Source organism: Leopardus geoffroyi, chromosome D3 (genome assembly GCF_018350155.1).
Source record: "Leopardus geoffroyi isolate Oge1 chromosome D3, O.geoffroyi_Oge1_pat1.0, whole genome shotgun sequence".
NCBI lineage: Eukaryota > Metazoa > Chordata > Mammalia > Carnivora > Felidae > Leopardus > Leopardus geoffroyi.
This window is the reverse complement of record NC_059339.1, coordinates 79729797-79751187: the sequence shown is the minus strand read 5'-3', so window position 1 is coordinate 79751187 and position 21391 is coordinate 79729797. Positions and strand designations below refer to the sequence as shown.

General features: G+C 41.8%; 1 long non-coding RNA gene across 2 annotated transcripts in view; it reads left to right on the top strand.

The window, feature by feature from the left end:
- LOC123588442 overlaps window positions 1-21391 on the top strand; it is a 76816-nt gene that overhangs the window by 3984 nt on the left and 51441 nt on the right. For both annotated transcript variants that reach the window (XR_006707848.1, XR_006707847.1), the window contains exons 2-3: window positions 318-510; window positions 832-978. This is a non-coding gene — a long non-coding RNA (uncharacterized LOC123588442). The remainder of the gene's footprint in view (window positions 1-317; window positions 511-831; window positions 979-21391) is intronic.

The following is a 21391-nucleotide window of genomic DNA, read 5'->3' as shown; positions in this document are numbered from 1 at the left end:
ACTTGACTTGTAACAACATTCGTCCATTTGCTTATGATTTTGCAATTTGGGGGAGGCCAAAGAAGTAATTTGGGTGATTCTACTCATCTCTCTCAGAGTCTGTCATGCAGCTGCAGTGGTCTGGAGGCTTAAGTGGGGCAGGAATGTTCAAGACGGTTTCTGTGCAAAGCTGAAAAGTATCTCCCAAATTTCACATTTACCCGGAACCTCAGAATGTGATGTTATTTGGAAAGGGGTCTTTGCAGATGTAATTAGCTAAGGTGAAATCATGCTGGGGTAGAAGGGGCTCTAATTCAACATGACCGGCGTCCTGACAGGGAGAAAAAAGGAAGAACACCATGTAACAAGAGACAGATACTAGAGTGACGTCACCGCAAGCCCAGAAACACCGAGAATTGTTGGGAACCACCAGAAGCTGGAAGAAGCAAGGAACACACTCTCCCTCAGAACCTGCAGAAGGAACCAGCCCTACCTACACACCTTGATTTTGGACTTGTATCCTCCAGAAGTGTGAGTGAATAAATTTTCTGTTATTTTAAGCCACCCAGTTTGTAATAGTTTGTTATAGCAGCCCTAGGAAACGAGGACAGATTTACTTGCCTTGGCTGGGATGGCTGGAACAGCTGGGGACTGACCAGTCCGCCTCCCTCCACCCCTTCCGCCTCCCATCTCTCTGGGTCTCTCCAACCATGTGGTCTCTCCACCACAGTAGCTGGGCCCCTTTAGGTGGAGGCTCCATGTTGCAAGAGTGAAAGTAGAAGCTACTAGACATCTTATGGATCAGGCCCAGAGCTATCACCAGCTTACCTCTGCCATGTTCTGTTGGTTAAGGCAAATTGCAGAGCCTGCTCAGATTCGGGAGGAGGAAACAGACTCCACGTGTTGATGGAGGAGTGATAGAGGTCCACAGGCATGGAAGGACTTGGTGTCCATCTTTGGAAACAGTCTCAAACAAGGATTGTGTCCACCTGAGTTTGAGTGAGTATTTTACTACATGACCTCTTAGTACAAGTTATAATATAGGCTTCACAAGACTTCTTTTTTCTTTAATTAAAAAAAAAATTATTTTAGAGAGAGCACAAGGGCCAGAGGGGCAGAGAGAGAAGGGCACAGAGGATCTGAAGTGGGCTCTATGCTGACAACAGCGAGCCTCATGTGGGGCTCAAACTCACAAACTGTGAGATCATGACTTGAGCTGAACTCGGATGCTCAACTGACTGAGCCACCCAGGCACCCGGCTTAACAAGAATTCTTAGACTGACAGTCTTCGAAATGTTCAGGTCGTGTCTTTGAATGTCTGCCAACCTAAGCCTGTGTGTTGGCCTCTCCCAGCAGGGCAAGCAGAAGTCCAGGGTTCAGGCAGCCCACGCTGAGGCTCTAGGATCTAGGATTCCGCGTGGGGGTGGGTGCAGTGGCCCATGGGAAAGATATTGTGGCATTGCCTGTGGCAGAAGTGACTGTTTCTGAAGTCAGTTGTGACCACGATACGTGCCATTCTCCAGACTAGAGTTTATAGGAAGAAGCTGCCTTTCTGGGAAAGATTGTAAATGTTGACAGTCAGGGCAATGCGTGTGAACAGGCGAAAAAGGAGAAGTAGCTGTAAGAATAAAAATCAGCAGCTGAAAACTTGAGAGTTTTAGAGACCACAAGTATTGAACTTGAGTTGGTTTGATTCTCAATCCCTGTACCTTCCACCACACTCTTCACGGTATTTTCTTGAAGTACTGAAACATCTGTGCAGGAACCTAAAAAATGATAAAAAACCAAAACCAAACAAACACAAAAACCCAAAGAAGCTATAACTTAACGTCATTAAGAAACGGAATGATATTGTGGAGTAACGTGATAGATGTCTCTTTCTCAGGCAACATACTTTTTTCCTTAAAAATGCATTACTAATATCTGACACACACAAAAGAATACACGTATTCCACAGGGAAATAATAATATACGCTGTGAACCCACCCCCCAACTTAGGAACTGGAGCATCGACAATATCGTGGCATCAGACTTCTTCCCCTTTTCCATCTGGATAGTCTCCACCTGATCTTTAACCACAATTCCGAACCTTGTATTTATCATGGCCTTGGCTATTAGGCAACTAGGTCTTCAGGTTCTAATTAAAAGAGGGGGAAATCTAGCTTGGCTCCTCGTTAACTCGAAAACGATTTTCTGGTTATTGGCGTGTTAACTCATCTGTATTTTGCGTATCCTGTAAAAGCGTGGCAGCAACACCTCTATGATGAGCAGCCTCTAGAAGTGGTAGCGATACCATGCGCGCTGCTGGGATTGTGATAATGCCTCACAGTTAACCAGATGTAGCAGCTTCCTTCCTCTGGTCTTCTGCAGGCACTGTGGGCCCAGGACACTTTCAAAGACCTTCTTTCGTGTTCTGCTCTTCAGCTGCATGTCTTTTTCATCTTCTCCTTGGGTGTGTAGCTCAGCTGTTCTCCAACTCGCATCTGTAGCTTCTAGAAGACTGGAGAGACTAAAGAGTTTCAGAGCAGACAATGTGGCAGCCACGGGGCTGTACCAACAGAAGTGTGTGAAGTAATTTGCATAATCTGTTTTCCAAGAAAATCGCAGAAGCATGGAAAAGCTTTTTCAGAAACAGGCAAAACCTCAAAGGCAAAGAGTCCACCTGGGACATCCTTGCTGTTGAGGTACTTCAGGGGCGTATAAATCATGCAAATTCTGTTATGATCACTTTCATTGCAAATAAGTTTTTTTCCACTCGGAGAGTTTTTAATTTCATTTCCCTTTTATAAAAGTAAAATGATATGCACACGGGTTTTTGTTGTTGTTGTTGTGCAGAAGATTTAATAATAAAGTGAGCTGTTGCCTCCTCTCGCATCCCCAGGACAACTTCCTAGAGTCACATCCACTGTTGGTAGTTTTCAGTTTCAGTTCTTCCGGTGGCCACCTCAAATAATGCTTAGCTAATGTCCTTAGACAATATGCTACTTCTTGGCTGTGTATTCATTCATCCCTATTGAATTTTGGTAGTGTTCTGTTTTCTCTAGCGGCTGCAACTGCATTCCGTTTGATCTCCTAACTTACTACGTTCCCGCGTTGAGGGACGTGCCCTGCTGCTCAAGCGCACCAGGTTTCCTTCTGCCTCAGTTTCCTCGTCCTTGCTGTTCCTAACGCCTGGAATGCGTTTCCTCCCAGTACGCACACACCCCACTCCCTCTGGTCTTTACTCGAGAGTCATTTCAAGAAGACAGAGCTGGGCTTGAAATCCAGACCCTAGCTCCAGAGCCCTTGCTCCTAACGCACCCACACACATCCTCAAGTCAAGGTTGACAATACTGCATTCTGTTCTATGCTTGCATCGAAATCTTCCATGAGTGGATTTTAAAGTTTGAGAACTAATAGTCTGTTTTTACACTGCATATTAGGATTGTTGTCCTTCTTTGCAGCTCCCGAGTCATGACTTTGTTGCCACTCGGAGGAGACTGCTCCCAGCCACTTCCTTCCTTTGTGCCCAACTTTATTTCCCTCTCTGATGCTGGAGGCTGGTGAGGCTGTCATCAGTCGGAGGTGGTGTTCCCTTCACTGAAATGGCCAACGGTGGTCCCTCTCTTATTCTCTTTGCTGTTATGGATTTATTCCTTTGTTTCCATTTGGTTGACATCTCAAGTGTAGTGGAAGGCATGGCAGAAGAAGCAGAACGAGGGAGGGAAAGCAGATGCCAGTGTTCAGTGACTCACCTTGAACTGGAAGCCCCAGCAGATAGAGTTTTTGAAATTTTATTTTAAGATGAGAACCTGGGGTGCCTGGGTGGCTCAGTCGGTTAAGCATCTGACCTAGGTTTAGGTCATGATCTCACGGTTGGTGTTGAGTCCCACACTAGGTGAGCTCAAGCCCCCACCTCAGGGCTCGCTTCTCTTTCTCTCCCTCTCCCTCTCCCTCTGCCTCTCCCTCTCCCTTTCCCTCTCTCCCTCTCCCTTTCTCTCTCTCTGCCCCTCATGCGATTCTCCCTCTCTCTCTGCCTCTAGCTCACTGCACCCTCTCTCTCTCTCTCTCTCTCTCAAAAATATAAATAAATAAAAATACAATGAGAATCTGGAACAAAAAAGTTAGGGGGAGAACTAGAATTTATTGAATGGCTCACCATGTGCCAGACACTGAAAGAGGTTATTTCTCTCATATCAGTGAACCGAATCTTCTCTGTCCCCAAAGTAGATGGCTACATTGATTTCTTTTTTGTAGACGAGGAAACTGAAGCTTACTTAGAAAGTTAAGGAACTGGCCCGAGATGCCAGTCTGAGAGGCTAAAGGATCTTACAATGGGATGAGAGGAGAATTTTAGAGGCTTGAAATCTTCTCTTCATGCCACTCATGTGACGTTTGGGGCCTTCAGTGCCCTCTCACAAGGGAGATTCAGATCAGAAGCCCCGGGATAAATATAGTCTGGCGACTGTCGGGCGTATGGTCTCCTGGAGGAGAAACCTAGGCTTTTGCTTACAGCCTCCAGGAGTACCCATCAGCTCGTGGACAAGCAGTTCGTGCTTCTCTCTGTGTTGTCACCCTGGACAGAAGCTATATGGCTTATGTTTGCTACCAGGGAGGGATATTTAGCTTTTATTTTTGAGGGGTAGAAAAAAGTAAATGAGGGTATATTTTAAAAGTGATGAAAATTGGTAGAATGCACCCATGTACTTCCAAACCCCTGTATTTTCTGAACTAATTATATAAAAAGATCATACGTCTTTAAAAGAAGCCTGATGATGCGCACACAGTTGAGAGTTCATTGGATTAGACTATTGTGCAAATTTATATCAAATAGAGTAAAAGGACTTGCAAACCCCTAAAAATAAAGCCAGCCTCTACCATTCCTAACGATATTCTGAAAATTCCTAAATATACCTTTGATGAATTTTGGGTGCATGGGGAAATATTTCCCAAACTGCCTGACTTTTAAAAAAAAATTTTTATTTATTTGTTTTTGTGTTCGAGTATAACTAACATACAGTGTTATGCTAGTTTCAGGTGTACAATATAATGATTCAATAATTCTGTATGTTTTTCAGTGCTCAGCAAGGTAAGTGTACTCTTAATCCCCTTTATTTTACCTATCCCACCCCCCCCCCCCACCTCCCCTCTGGCAACCACCCGTTTGTCCTCTGTGTTTAACAGTCTGGGTTTTTTTGTTTGTCTCTTTTTTTGTGTATTCGTTTGTTTCTTGAATTCCACATATGAGCGAAATCATATGATAGCTTATTTCACTTAGCATTACACCCTCTAGGTCCATTCACGTTGCTGCAGATGGCAAGATTTCATTCTTATTTTTATGTCTGAGTAATACTCTGTTGTATGTATGTATCATATCTTCTTTATCCATTCAACTGTCGATGGACGCTTGAGTTACTTCCGTGTCTTGGTTATTGTAAATAATGCTGCAATAAACATAGGGGTTCATATATCTTTTTGAATTAGTTTTCATTTCTTTTGGGTAAGTCCCCAGTAGTGGAATTACTGGGTCATACGGTAGTTCTATTTTTAATCTTTAGAGGAGCCTCCGTACTGCCAGATTACCTGACTCTTTCTTTCCATTAGGACCAGTTAGGACAGGAACGGTCTTGCCTGAGAAACAGCTAGAACTGTAGGAACAAGAACTGGTAGATTTCAAAAACCCTTTGGGCAACTGCAGACTTAAATTTTGTAGCAAACACATTAAAATAACTCCCAATCCATGTGTTATGGGGAAAATGAATCACTTCTGTGCTGTCTTCAGAAATTCAAATGAAGCCATTTTTCAAAGGGAAAAGAAGTTGCAAAAATGCTAAGGTTGACCACTTCTCGATAAGCTCTATTCCCAAGCAGACAAGTGTATTGGAATTACTTTAGGAAGGTTGTCAGCTTCTACTTGTTTGGGTCTAAATGAACTCCTAATATAAAAATGTTCCTGAGTTAGACCTTGGCAGTCCCCTGCTTACAGATGGATTGAGTTCCCCAAATTGGATTCTAACCCAGTTGTTAGGAAATAAGAATACATTTTGCAGTGAAACAATGTTGTACATGATGGTTAGAGTCCCAGGCTGGCCCACAAAACTCCATTTAACTCCCAGTGTTCTAAAAAGAATATTATCGACCGGCGTTTTTCAAATTGGAAGCCTCAACTTATTAGTGGTCATAAAAGCAATTTAGGGAGCGGTGACATCCTTTTAAAAATAATGAAATACAGGGGTGTTTGGGTGTCTCAGTCGGTTAAGCATCCACTTTCAGCTCAGGTCATGATCTCAAAGCTCGTGGGTTTGAGCCCCGCGTCAGGCTCTGTGCTGACAGCTCAGAGCCTGGAGCCTGTTTCCGATTCTGTGTCTCAGCCTCTGCTCCTCCCCAACTCACACTTTCTTTCTCTCTCTCTCTCTCTCTCTCTCTCTCTCTCTCTCTCTCTCTCAAAAATAAGTAAATATTTAAACCAATTAAAAAAATAAAAATGAAATAGAATAGAATGAAAAGGGAAAATATCAGAGTACGCTGCAGGAGGTAAGAGTAGGTATCGTATTGTTTCATGGAACTCTGGTTTCAGATACGTGTGTAGTATGCATATGTATACTGGGTGACAATGCAAATGTATATTTTACTATGGTATAAGTTCAAAGAAAATTCGAATAGCATTGCAGTAAGCCATGCCTCCCTTTAAGGCTTGTTCACAATCACAGTTCTGGGTGTCAGGCTTACATTTCTGCAGAAACCTTGGATTTCAAGTGACTTAAACTAACTCCTATTAAGCAGGTGATGGTTTGTAGCAGCGAGGAGATGTGTGTGTGTAGCTCTTGAATGAGAAGCTGGGGTCCCTGGGAAGGAGAGGAAGAGTAGGAGTGATGTATGCTGGTGGAGTGGGAAGTTATGACTGGGATTCCCAGGTGGGAGTTGACAAGTTTTTTGTGCTACTTATGAGCTAAAAATGGTTTTTACACTTTGAAAAAATTGTTACAGAAAGAAGAAGAAAATGTGACAGAAACCATATGTGTCCAGCAAAGCCTAAAATATTGACTATCTAGTCCTTTGCAGAAAAAGTGTGCAGAACCCTTTATTCTAGGGGAACAAGGAGCAAGTAATTGTGAGGACTCTGAACGAAAGTAAGAATAACCCAGAGTGCACTCTAAGTACCGAGCCAGAAGATAAGGATGTATCTTCACCTAGTGTTACTACAAAGGATCAAGAATAAGGATAAGCCTTAAAAGTTCTCAGTGAGAGAAGATGGAGTTACTAAGAAGTGACTGTCAGACTGACAGCCAGCTTCTCATTAGCCAAGATAGAACAGAAAAAAGGATTAGAAAAAATGCTTTAACCTGGAATTTCATGCCAGCTAAGTTATCTTCCGAGATTGAGGGTCAAATCATTGGTCTTAGCAATATTTTCTTTGGATCTGTGCCTCAATCAAAGCAAAAATAAACAAATGGGACTACATCAAAATAACAAGCTTTTGCACGGTGAAGGAAACCATCAACAAAATGAAGACAGCCTACCGAATGGGAGAAGATATTTACAAATGATATGTCCAATAAGGGGTTAATATCCAAAATACAAAAGAACTCCTACAACTCAACACACACACACACACACACACACACACACACACACACACACAGTCTGATTAAAAAATGGGCAGAGTAGCACCTCGGTGGCTCACTTGGTTAAGCATCTGACTTCGGCTCAGGTCACCATCTCACAGTGTGTGAGTCTGAGCCCTGTGTCAGGCTCTGTGCTGACAACTCAGAGCCTGGAGTCTCCTTCAGATTTTGTGTGTCCCTCTCTCTATGCCCCTCCCCCACTTGCACTCTGTTTCTCTTTCTCTCTCAAAAAGAAATAAACATTAAAAGATTTTTTTAGAAAATAGGCAGAGGACTTACTGGATAGACATTTTTCCAAAAGCATACAGATGGCCAACAGACACATGAAAAGATGCTCAACATCACTCATCATCAGGGAAATGCAAATTAAAACCACAATAAGATACCACCCCACACCTGTCAGAATGGCTGTTACTAAAAAGACAAATAACAAGCGTTGGCTGGGATGTGGAATAAAGAGAACCCTTGTGCACTATTGGTCGGAATGTAAGTTGGTGCCACCACTGTGGAAAACAGTATGGACATTCCTCAAAAGACTACAAATAGAACTGCCATGTGATCTGGCAATTCCACTTCTGGGAATTCATCTAAAGAAAACAAAAACACCAATAAAAAGATAGACGTGCACTTCTCTGCTCATTGCAGCATTATTTACAATAGCCAAGATATGGAAGCAAATTAAGTGTCCATCAATAGATAAATGGATAAAGATGATGTGGGGTGGTGTGTGTGTGTGTGTGTGTGTGTGTGTGTGTGTGTAATCAGGCATAAAGAATTATAGATATTGCCATTTGAGACAACATGGACTTAGAGAGTATAATACTAAGTGAAATAAGCCAGTCAGAGAAAGACACATACCATATGATTTCACTTATATGTGGAATCTGAAAAATGAAACAAATGAACAAACAAAACAAAGCAGGAACAGACTCATAAATACAGAGAACTGGTAGTTTCCAGAGGGGACGGGTAGTAGGAAGGTGGGCAAAATAGGTTAAGAGGATTAAGAGGTACAAACTTCCAGTTATAAAATAAGTAAGTCGTGAGGATGGGAAGTAAAGGTAGGAAATACGCTCACTAATACTGCAATAACTTTGCCTGGATGGCTCAGTCAGGTAAGTGTCTGATCCTTGATTTCGGCTCAGGTCATGATCTCACAGTTTGTGGGATCGAGCCTCACATCAGGCTGCATGCTAAAAGCACGGAGTTTGCTTGGGATTCTCTCCCTCTCTCTCTGCCCCTCCTCCGCTTGTTCTCTCTCTTTCTCTCAAAATAAATACATAAAATAAACTTAAAAAAAAAGAATCTTTCGAAAAAATATTGTAATAACTTTCTATGGCAACAGACAATCACTAGACTTACTGTGATCATTTCATAATGTACATAAATGTTGAATCATTATGTTGTACACCTGAAACTAATATAATTTTGCATGCTAACTATACTTCAGTAAAAAAGATTAAGGGTTATATAAAGAAAATTTCTAACATAAAAAGTTTATGACAATTTCCCTTCTATAATTCTTCAGCGAAAATAACTGTTAAAATAGGTATTAAGTGAAAAGAGAAGAGAATCTCAAAGGACATTTGTAAAAACTAATGTGTATTTGACCATCAAGCAGGGCTCAAGAACTGTCAAAGGATTAAATCATATAGAGTATGTTTTCTAACCACAGTGGAATTTAGAAATCAAAAGATTACTAGTAAATCCTCATATGTTTAGAAATTAAGTAATGCACTTCTAAATACCCATAGATCAAAGAAGACATATTTCAATCAGAATGATAATGAAATATGACACATCAAAATTTGCAAGATGTAACTAAATATGTAAATATTTAGTGAGAAATTCATAACATTAGAAGCATGTGTGGGCACCTGGGTGGCTCAGTCAGGTGAGTGGCCAACTCTTGGTGTCAGCTCAGGTCATGATGTCACAGTCGTGGGATTGAGCCCTGCTCAATGTGGAGCCTGCTTGGGATTCTCTCTCCCCCTCTTTATTTGCCCCTTCCCCTCCCCCAAATAAATACATAAAAACTTAAAAAAAGGATGTGTGAGAAAAAAAGGAAGGCTGAATTGAAGGGTTAACTGTGCATCTCAAGAAGTTACGAAAAGAATGACAGACCCAAAGAAAATATAAAATAGAAATTAATAAAAATAAAAGCAGTAAAAATAGAAATCAATGAAATAGAAAGCAAATATGTAGTAAAGGAGATCAACAAGGCCAAGAGTTGATTCTTTAAAAAGACTCCTAACATGGGAATCTCCTGGTGATCTGAATCCATTAAAAAAAGAAAGACGACACATACAACCGATCTTAGGAATGAAAAAAGGGTCATCATTACAGATCTAATAAGTAAATGAAAACTATCTAAGTGTTAAGAGAATATCATGAGCCATTTTGTATATATGTTGAGTTTGAAAATTTAGACAAAGACAAATTCCTAAAAATATACAACTCACCCAAACTGGCAAGATCATATAGAAAACTTGAACATGTCTAAATATTAGGGAAATTAAATCAGTAATTTAAAATCTTGCCAGAAAGAAAACACCAGACTCAGTTGGATTTACTTGTGAGTTCTACCAACAATTAAGGGAGAAATGAACAATCTTAACTCTTTTAGAGAAAGGAAAAAAAGGGGAAAAATCCCCAATGTATTTTATGAGGCAAATGTAACCTTGATATCAAAATTTCACAAAGACTTAATGAGAAAGGAAAGTTACAGACCAATTTTACTCATGAACATAAATACAAACATCATAAATAAATTATTAGCAAACCAAACTGGCAGTGTGTAAAAGTAACACACCATTTATCAAGCAAAACTAACAGTGTAATTTGCCTGTTAAAAGAATAAAGGAGAAAAAGCATATAATCATCTACATAGATGCAGAAATGATACTTGATAAAACATCCATTCATGGCAGAAAATCTTGGCAAATTAGGAAAAGAAGGAAAATTCTTCAACCTGATAAAGTCTTAGAGAGAGTGCAAGATCGGGAGCACCCTGGCACAGGCTCATGCTTATTTCGAAAGGTGATAAATGTCCTTGTGTATAAAAATTAGATCCCCATCTCTACCATTCAGAAAAGTAAATCCTAGGAGGATTAATGCCATATATTTGAAAATAAAATTCCCAGAAGAAAATATAGGAGAGTATCTTCATGATATCAATAGGGAAGAGAATTTCTTAGTAAAGACATAGAAAGCACAAACTTAAAAGATTAATGAGATTTACAGTGTTAAAACTAAAAAAGTTCAACAAAAGACATCATAGCTGGGTGCCTGGGTGGCTCAGTCATTTAAGCATCCAGACTCTTGATTTTGGCTTAGGTTGTGATCTCATGGTTCATGGGATTGAGCCCTGTTTCGGGCTCTGCCCTGGGTGTGGAGACTGCTTGAGATTCTCTCTCTGTCTGTCCCTCTGCCCGCCCCCACCCCTGCTAAAACAAAACAAAACAACAACAACAAAAGCACATTGTAGCAAAGTTAAAGAACAAGTCCAGATTAGGGGAAGATATTTGTGGGGTTTTTTTCTTTTCATTTTTTTAGAAATTTATTTTTGGAAGAGAGAGACAGAGTACAAGCTGGGGAGGGGCAGAGAGAGAGGGACACACAGAATCCGAAGCAGGCTCCAGGCTCCAAGCTGTCAGCACAGAGCCCGACGCGGGGCTCAAACCCAGGAACCATGAGATCATGACCTGAGCCAAAGTTGGACGCTCAACCGACAGAGCCACCCAGGCGCCCCGATAAAGATATGTTTTTTTGTTTGTCTTTATTTTTATTATTTTTATTTTTTTATTCTCAAGTTTGTTTTTAACTGTTTATTTTTGAGAGTGAGGGTGAGAGAGCGAGTGGGAGTGGGAGTGGGGAGGGGCGGACAGAGAGGGGGAGAGAGAATCCTAAGCAGACTCCTCGCTGTCAGTGCAGAGCCTGATGCAGGGCTCGATCCCAAGAACAGCGAGAGCATGCCTGAGCCAAAATCAAGAGTTGGATGCTTAACCGACTGAGCCACCTAGTCACTAGGGGAAGATATTTGTAAAGGATTAGTAAACAGAATTTATAGAGAGACCCTAAAAATCAGTAGGAAAAAGGCCACTCAGTAGAAATCTGGGCAAAGGCTACAGACTGACACTACAGTAAAAAGGAAATTGAGATGGCTGAAAAACATGAAAAATGCTTTCCCCAACGTCCTACCAGGAACGTGGAAATGGAAGCAACATGGTGACATCACACATATCAGAAAGGCAAAATCTAAAAAGTCTGACCATGCCAAGCACTGTGGTGAGGGTGTGAAACACTAAGAGCACTCCCATGTTACTGGTAAGAGAGTAAATTCTTTTTTTTTTTTTAATGTTTTTTATTTATTTTTGAGACAGAGAGCATGAGCAGGGGAGGGGCAGAGAGAGAGGGAGACACAGAAGCCGAAGCAGGCTCCAGGCTCTGAGCTGTCAGCACAGAGCCCGACATGGGGCTCGAACTCACAGACTGTGAGATCATGACCTGAGCTGAAGTCGGAGACGATTAACCGACTGAGCCACCCAGGTGACCCAAGAGAGTAAATTCTTAAAACCACTTTCGAGAGCAATTTGGGAATAATTAGTAAAGCTGAGGATGAGTCCAGCCCATGATTCACCTCTAAGGAAGTTCTCACACACATACAAATAACTATGCAAAGCGACGAATGTGTTGGCTAACCTTACTGTGCTTCTTGTGGTAGTAATTTCACAATAGACGTGTGTATTACATTATCCCGTTGCGTACCTTAAGCCTACACAGTGTCATACGTCAATGGCGTCTCAATCCAGATGGAAAAATGTGTTGTAAATTTTTTAAAAATGTCCTAAATCTTATAAAAGCACGTAGGAAGAAGACTAGAAAGAAACTCGTAGAAAGCTGAGCAGTTGTTAACAGTCTGGGTAGTGAGATTATAAAAAAATAAGTTATTTGCTTTGTTTTACTTTTAAGATCTCCCTAAATCTCTCCGAAATGTCACTTATAAAAATATATTTAAAAATCAGTGCCTCTCCCAAACAAGAGCCAAACTGAAATACTGCTGTAGAAACTTTCCCACTTGGCACTGTAACCCCCTTATCTCTGGCCCACGGCACATCCCTCTGAACTTCTGTTCTTTTCCCACAACTTCTGGGCCGGAGACAAAATGGTCATAATTAATATGCAAATGCTACAGGTCACCCCTCCAGTGGCAGCTGTCCCAGCAGAAAAACCTTTCTAGCTCCGTTAAATTGTGTGGCTTCTTTCCTTCTCACAACGTGTAGATTACTTTTATGCTTCCAAAAACCCTTAGGAAAACACTCTTAATCTGAGGTAACAAGTCAACACAACCGATGATTTGGGCAGGTTCTCTAGGCCTGCTTTTGATGTTCAAATACTCCTGATGAAAAGAGCACCCTTCAGTTGAAGAAGGACACAAATCATTAGAGCAAAACTTAGAGCAGGTACTGCTCTAAGAACCCAGGTATCATGGGGCACCTGTGTGACTCAGTCGATTAAGTGTCTGACTTTGGCTCAGGTCATGATCTCATGGTTCATGATGAGTTCAAGCCCCACGAGGGGCTCTGTGCTGACAGCTCAGAGCCTGGAGCCTGCTTCGGATTCTGTCTCCTTCTGTCTCTGACCCTCCCATGCTCACACTCTGTCTCTCTCTCCATCTCTCAAAAATAAAAATAAATGTTAAAAAAATAAAAAAAAAAAAAAAAAAAAGAACGCAGGTATCAAATCAAGAGCAAGCCACTAATTTCTGTGTCAGTGGTTCTCAAACTAATTTAGCATGGATCAGAATCACCGGAAGGCTTGCTACAACATAGTTTTGACTGGGCCACCCCTAGAGTTTCTGATTCAGTCAGTTGGGGTGGGGCTGAGAATTTGCATGTTTTAATTTCTAAATTTTTAAAATCGTCAATTGAGGTATAATTGACATATCACATTGTATTAATGTCAGGTGTACAACATAATGATTTGATACAATCATTGCAAAATAATTGCATAATAACTCTAGCTGACATGCATGACCTTACCTAGTTATAATTTTTTTTCTTGTGATGAGAACTTTAAAGATCTACTTTTTTTTTAAGTTTTGTTTTTGTTTTGAGACAGAGAGAGAGGAGAGAGAGAATCCCAGGAAGGATCCGCACTGTCAGTGCTCAGAGCCTGACGTGGGGCTTGATCCCATGAATCATGAGATCATGGCCTGAGCTGAAATCAAGAGTCAGATGCTCAACTGACTCAGCCACCCAGGCTCCCCAAGATCTACTTTCTTAGCAACTTTCAAATATGCAATAGAGTATTAGTAACTACAGTCACCATGCTGTACATGATATCCTCGTGACTTATAAGAATTTGCATTTTAAACAAGTTCCCACGTGACTCTGCTGGTGTGGCAGGTCTGGGGACCACACTTCGAAAGTCACTGTTTCAGATCTTGATCTTGCTGGCCTTCAGGCATTGTAGCTATGGTTTAGATGTCTTTTTTTAATGACCTCCTTGATTTCATCCCCTTGGAATTTAAATGCTGATTTTAGGCTTCAGAACCAATGGATTCTGTTGTCTGCTACCCATGTTGTGTCCCATGAAAAAAGTGTAATACTGTCCAAATGGAATCTTTGTATCACTTGCTTCCTTCCCACTGGATGTTGAGAGAAGAGTTCAGAGGATTTTGATGTCAGATTGTTGAGTTATAGGGTTACCAGGGAAAGCGTCAAAAATTGCTACTGTATCTTTTTATTTAATTTTTTAATTTTCTTTTTTTTTTTTTTAAGTTTTTTAGGCCTTTTCTTTTTTTTTTTTTTTCTTTTTTTTTTTTTTCAACGTTTATTTATTTTTGGGACAGAGAGAGACAGAGCATGAACGGGGGAGGGGCAGAGAGAGGGGGAGACACAGAATCGGAAACAGGCTCCAGGCTCTGAGCCATCAGCCCAGAACCCGACGCGGGGCTCGAACTCCTGGACCGCGAGATCGTGACCTGGCTGAAGTCGGACGCTTAACCGACTGTGCCACCCAGGCGCCCCAATTTTTTAATTTTCTAAAAAGATTTTGTTTGTAACTAATCTCTACACCCAATGTGGGGCTTGAACTTAAACCCTAAGATCAAGAGTCACATGCTCTATGACTGAGCCAGCCAGGCACCCCTACTACTGTATCTTTCTAGCACCCAAAATTGCTACTGTCTCTTTATGGCAAAGATTGTCACTATGTCTTTTTAAAGCAAAGATCGCCACTGTATCTGTTTTCTGATCAGCAGTAGAGAATCTGGGCTTCTCGTTGAGACATATGCCAGAGGTAATTTTTAAATTATGTAGAAGTTATACACACACTCTCTGACATTGGAGAAGAACACTGCTTTACGGGCTTCAGAAAGCGTTGTACTTTAATCTTCTTTTCGAGACCGGCTGACAGACTGACAGACTGAGTTGCTTAATCATGTAGGGCATGATTATACCACTGAGACAGTATTTCTACAAATATTTTAAACAATTTGAAGAAACAGGATTGGATTCAGTAATACACACGTTAGCAAAAAGGAAGAGAAACACATACTCTTCCCCCAGTTTTTAACTTCTCTCCTTCTGTATTAATTTTAAAAGAAAACATGCAGGGCATAGTCACATTCACAGATGGACCTCTTTCTTCTTTATGAAGCAGAGTCTGGTTTGGCTTATTTTAAAATTGTTTCTCCCCCTTTTCTTTCCTTTCATTTTTTAAGATGATCTAGAGCCATCATCTCAGTGACAAAAATAACTAGTCATTAGTCTGACGCTAACTGAATGGTTCCTTTAATGGGGAATCCTCAAGGAAAATAGAAGCCAGTATTTTCTTCAGTTAGCTATTACTGAAGTCCTTTTCTGATGTGCAGTTCTCTCTCCAAGAGACTGTCTTAGGATTTAAAAGGATTTAAACTGATACTATTTTATGAACCTATCTAGACTAATAATACTTAGAGAAACCTGGGGCGGGGGCGGGGGGTGGTGCTGGTATGTAGCAAGCCTTCTTGACATCTGTTAAAACACCACAGTTTTGGATGATGCTCTCCTGAGGACAGTAGGAGAAAAAGCATAAGTGAACTTTCAACCAGACTTCAAGTGTCTTTGAAGAAACTTCTGCTGAGCCCTCTAGACAGCGACAGATACTCACCAGAAAATCTATTCCCTCAATCCGTTTCCTGTGCTTCCTGCTTCACCTGGGTATGTCTGCTGGTTGTTCTTGGTCCGACCCTCCTACCTTCATTCTCCTTTCCCAAGCTCTTCTCCTTCCTTATTTTCTGACTACAATCCTCTCTTCTGCTCTGAGCCCTCCAGAACGCCCCTGGAGATAAGCTCTCAATAATGCGTGTTTCCCAAGGGGAAGGATATACAATAAGGAAAGGAGAAAGTAGGGAGTGAGGGGTGGGAGGGAGGGTTGGGAGTGAGGGATAGAACTTAAAAAGGGAGGGGTGCACAGTGGCCCAAAGGTGGAAACAGCCCAAATTTCCGCCATCAGATAAATGGATTAACAAAATGTGGTCGGGACACCTGGGTAGCTCAGTTGGTTAAGCGTTTGACTTTGGCTCCGGTCACGATCTCACAGATCATGAGTTCAAGCCCCAGGTTGGGCTCTGTGCTGACAGCTCAGAGCCTGGAGCCTGTTTCAGATTTTGTGTCTCCCTCCCTCTCTGCCCCTCCCCCGCTCACAGTCTGTCTGTCTGTGTGTGTCTCTCTCTCTTTCAAAAACAAGCAAAAACCCAAAATGTGGTCTATACATACAATGGAATATTACTCAGCCGTAAAAAGGAATGACATACTAGTGCATGCTACAACATGGATGAACCTCAAACATTTTATGCTGGGTAAAAGAAGCCAGGCACAAAAGGTCATGTATTTTATAATGCCATTTATGCAGAATATCTAGAATAGATAAATCCATAGGGACAGAACAAAGATGGGTGGTTGCTGGGGACTGGAGAAAACTACTAACTGGGGGAGGGGTTTGACTTTGGGGGCTTAGAAATGTTTTGGGGCAAGACAGAGGTGATGGTTGTATAGCATTGTGAATGTACTAAATGTGAGTGAATTGTTCACTTTATCTATTTATTTTTGTACGTAAGCTCCATGCCCAGTGTGGAGCTTGAACTCACAACCTTGAGCTCATGACCTGAGCTGAGATTAAGAGTGGGTCGCTGCTTAACTGACTGAGCCACCCACGGGCCCCAAATTGTTCATTTTAAAGGATTAATTTTATGTTACATAAATTTCATCCCAATAAACTTAAATTTTTTATGTTTTTATTTATTTTTAAAAAATTTTTTTAACGTTTATGTTTGAGACAGAGAGAGACAGAGCATGAACAGGGGAGGGGCAGAGAGAGAGGAAGACACAGAATCCAAAGCAGGCTTTGGGCTCTGAGCTGTCAGCATAGAGCCTGATGTAGGGCTCAAACCCACAAACTGTGAGATCATGACCTGAGCTGAAGTCGGAGGCTTAACCAACTGAGCCACCCTGGCACCCCTGTTTTTATTTGTTTTTGAGAGAGAGAAAGAGAGTAGGGGAGGGGCGGGGCGGGGGGTTGGGACAGAGGATCCAAAGCAGGCTCTGGGCTGACAGCAGAGAGCCCAGTGTGGGCCTTGAGCTCACAAACCATGAGATCATGACCTGAGCCGAAGTCTGAGGCTTAACTGACTGAGCCACCCAGGTGCCCCTCTAAACTTCAGATGTTTTCAAAAGAGGGCAATTTGTCAAAATTTCCAACTCCACTTTTAGATTTTTATAACCACATCACTTTAATGGTATCTCAAAGAAAGTTTCACATTTAATTTAGATATTAAGCAAGGAGAAGTCCTGGGCTGACCTCCAGATCTTGAGTATTGTATCAATCCTCAATAAAAATAGCCCTAATAACAATGGAGATAATAAAGTCTCCCTGTGAGTCAGTGATAGAACTGAGAATGGATCCCAAGGAACATTGCCTCTTAGTCTCTTCTACATTCTGCTGACGTCTCTCCCCGTCCCTGAAGCTCCTGACGTAATTGAAGACGACTTGTCAGTGATATCATTCACCCAACCAGGAGAAATCGCAGAGGAGCCCTGAACGTGGGTTACAGATCGCCATGTCCTCTGGAGGCGGCCGCATTCAGATTCAGTTTTGCCCTTGGCAAAATTGTGAAGCAAGATGAAATCTGTCTGGGCTGCCCTTAACTCACTCTCTTCTAATCGTACACCCCTTTTGGGGGCCTTCCTTCCCCCGTTTATCTTCTGGCACCTAGAGACAGCTTCCATCCCTTCATCCCCCCATCTCTTATTCTTCCATCTACAACGGTATTTAGAAAAGAGGTTGACATCATTTCTTCCCCAGGAGTGAATTTTCCATAAGTCTCCCAGACAAATATTGTTGGAGATATCTCCGTCATTTGATACTGGACATTTTTGCAGGGTTTCTAAGTGTTCACAGGACCCACAATCCATCTGCACGGCGTGCTTTATTTAGGAAGAGGCACACTGGGGACAATCACTATTGCACATCACTGTCAAGTTTGTTTGAAATCTAGGTACCACAGAGGAGAAAGAGCAAATATAGTCAGAGAAGCCTAGCAAGAAAACTGACTTTCAACAGATTGAATTGTAGAAAATTAGAAGTATATAACTGGGGGCGCCTGGGTGGCGCAGTCGGTTAAGCGTCCGACTTCAGCCAGGTCACGATCTCGCGGTCCGTGAGTTCGAGCCCCGCGTCGGGCTCTGGGCTGATGGCTCGGAGCCTGGAGCCTGTTTCCGATTCTGTGTCTCCCTCTCTCTCTGCCCCTCCCCCGTTCATGCTCTGTCTCTCTCTGTCCCAAAAATAAATAAACGTTGAAAAAAAAAAAATTAAAAAAAAAAAAAAAAAAAGAAAAGAAGTATATAACTGAAGTATAGAAGTGAAGTATAGAAGTATAGAAGTGATTAGGATTCTAGTTTTAGCTTTGCCCACAGGCAGATAGGTGGGTTTCTACACCTAGAAGAATCAAGGAGTTGACCAGTGATCTAATTTGGACTAGTTCCATTTTAACTGAAAAATGGTTTATCCTCAAGGAATTGTGAGTCATTTCTATATTCTCTTCCCCACACCACGTGGTATCCATTAATAATAACATGCAACCATGGTGTCCTTGCTTCACCGAGTCACAAAGATGGGGGACCAGGTGATGGGCAGCTAAGCTATAGTCAGAAAAGCAATACATCTGTGCTTGCAAATAATCCACTTTTAGCCCCTCACTTTGTTAGTACAGCCTCTTTTTGCAACTTCAAAATCATTAATTTATTATGTAGTTTCAAGGATGCATACCCCTTTCCTTTCCCTTTCCCTTTCCCTTTCCCCTTCCCTTTCCCTTTCCCCTTCCCTTTCCCTTTCCCCTTCCCTTTCCCTTTCCCTTTCCCTTTCCCTTTTCTTTTTTTTTTTTTCTTTTCTTTTCTTTTCTTTTCTTTTCTTTTCTTTTTAGACTTTTAAATAATCTACACCCAACATGGGGCTCGAACCCACAACCCTGAGATCAAGAGTTGTATGCTCTACTGAGGAAGCCTCCAGGCACTCTGCATACCCCGTTTCTGATTCTTGTTACCAGGAACCTATGGGAGCCCCTGCTTTCTAGGAACAAAAGGTGTTATCAGTGTTAGATGATCCGGTTAGCAACTGTTGGGAACTGCTGGTCAACCAAGATAACCTTGGAGCTTTGTCAGCTAGTAGGTGTCTCTCTGGGAGCTCAGCTTGCTTTGTGTCCTGTCCATTCTGATCTGTCGGGTCACAGCCATGCACCAGAGAACCAGAAGGTTGAGCAAAAATATTTACGTGTACATCTCACTCCCAATTTTCACATGTTTTAAATGCAGACTTATAAGATCGCAAGGAATATGGGCAACGTAGTTGTGCAAAGAGGCCTTATCGGGACCCTTCTTTCAATGAGACCTAGACACTCGTCTGTATCTTTTCCTGATGTTTTGGTCTTCTGAGTGCTCACTGAATATTTGCCATTGGTTTTTATAAATCCTCTTTGGGGGTGGGGACTACAACGTTTCCTCTTCTTATTTTCCGTATTTATTTTTCCATTTGAAGTTCAGTCTTTTGGGGGAAGTTCCTTGGTCTGTGTTTGGGAAAATTACTTGTGGGGCTGATGCCAGAACTCTGGGTGACTTTGAAGTCCAGACAACACCAAACTAAACATGGGCATAGTTGGTTTTTGTTTTTTGTCCCGCTGCTATTTGCACAAGTATCAGTTAACACTCAGTGCCTTTGGGCAAGCCCATGGAACCTTTAGAAACTAGATGGATCCCAATGAGTAAATTAATTCAACAATACTGCAGAGATAACATTAACATGCCTGTGAGTATGCTGGAATGGATATTTGTAAATGCTTCAAAATTTTCAAAACAGCATTGGCTAAAGAGGTGAAGTAAGCCGTTATTTTAAAATGTTTTATTAACACCATTTCAGAAGACTTTAGGAGTCAAACTGAATGGCAACAATTTTGGATGGATAGTTTTCTAGAGTTTTGTTTTTGTTTTGTTTTTGTTTCGTTTTCTTTGTACAGCTGATTACCTGATACAGCCAAGAGGTGCAGACTAGGGATGGTGCTAAAGAATGGCTTTGGGGGAGCTAGCTCCTCTTCCAGGTTCCTAGAACATTATTTAAAGAGCTGGTTGTGAAAATGTACCCATGACATTAATCATGGATTTAAAAAAAAAAAAGGTGAATACGTCACCCTTTCTTCAACTGCTAGTGCTCTCTCTCTCTCTCTCTCTCTCTCAAAATAAATAAGTAAACATTAAAAAAAAGAGAGTCCTTGAGGGTCCTGTTGACATGGCAGCTGGGTTCAAAGCAAGTGATTCAGCAGAGGGACAGAAGATACCATGTCTTTTCTAATGTAGCATAAAATCGGTTCTGCAGATCACCAGTTGTGCAACATCCTGTTGGGTATACAGACCAGCCCCGGTCAGTGTGGGAGGAGCGTATACAACATGTGAATACCAAGAGGCAGGGAACGCTGAGGCGATCTTGGCAACTAGCCACACCTAGATATAGCTGGTTACATTATCTTAGACCAGATGAAGTCATGGGAGAGCCAGTAAGTCCTCTGTTTTCAGTGGCCTCTCTGTGAACTATAGACTTGCTTACCTCTTAGGGCTTTTCCCTAGCTTGCCTTCCTATTTTGTTTCCAAGCCTTTGAAAAGTCTGGACTCCAATCTTAAAAATTCCTGAGATTCGGAACATGGCACAGTTGGAAAGATCAACAATTACCTGGTCCAGTTTCCTCCTTTTATAACTATCGCTATTCTTACGACCAATCTAAGATAGGTCTTAGGTTACCTATGATAACCCATACCTATACGTCAAATTGAGGGCCCTGGAAATTTCCTTTAAGTGACTTGGCTTACTAAGACCCAGAAGGTCGAGGGTTTACGAGTTACCTTTATACTGCTTCCCTTCTTATTTTAGGGCTTTGCTCTCTGCAGTATTGCACGCCCCCCTCCCCCTGTTGCCTAGGCCCTGTGGTTGTGTGAATGAATGAACAGAGAATCAGTTTTGAAGAAGGATGGAAAAAATGCTTATGACCTTTGATGCCAGGAATGTAAGCTGGTAAAGGATTAGAGGGAGGTTGGGGTATTTTATTTCTTGGTTCAGCCCAGTATATGCTCCCCCCTCCAATCTGGTGGGAATGGGGGGTCATGCCAGGCATTGAAGGGAGAAGTGGACCAAACCTCTCATACTCAAATCCACCCTTCCTCGTGCCCTCCCTGCCAAATACCCGAGTCAACTTTCTTCTCTCAAAAGGGGTCATGGGATTCCCT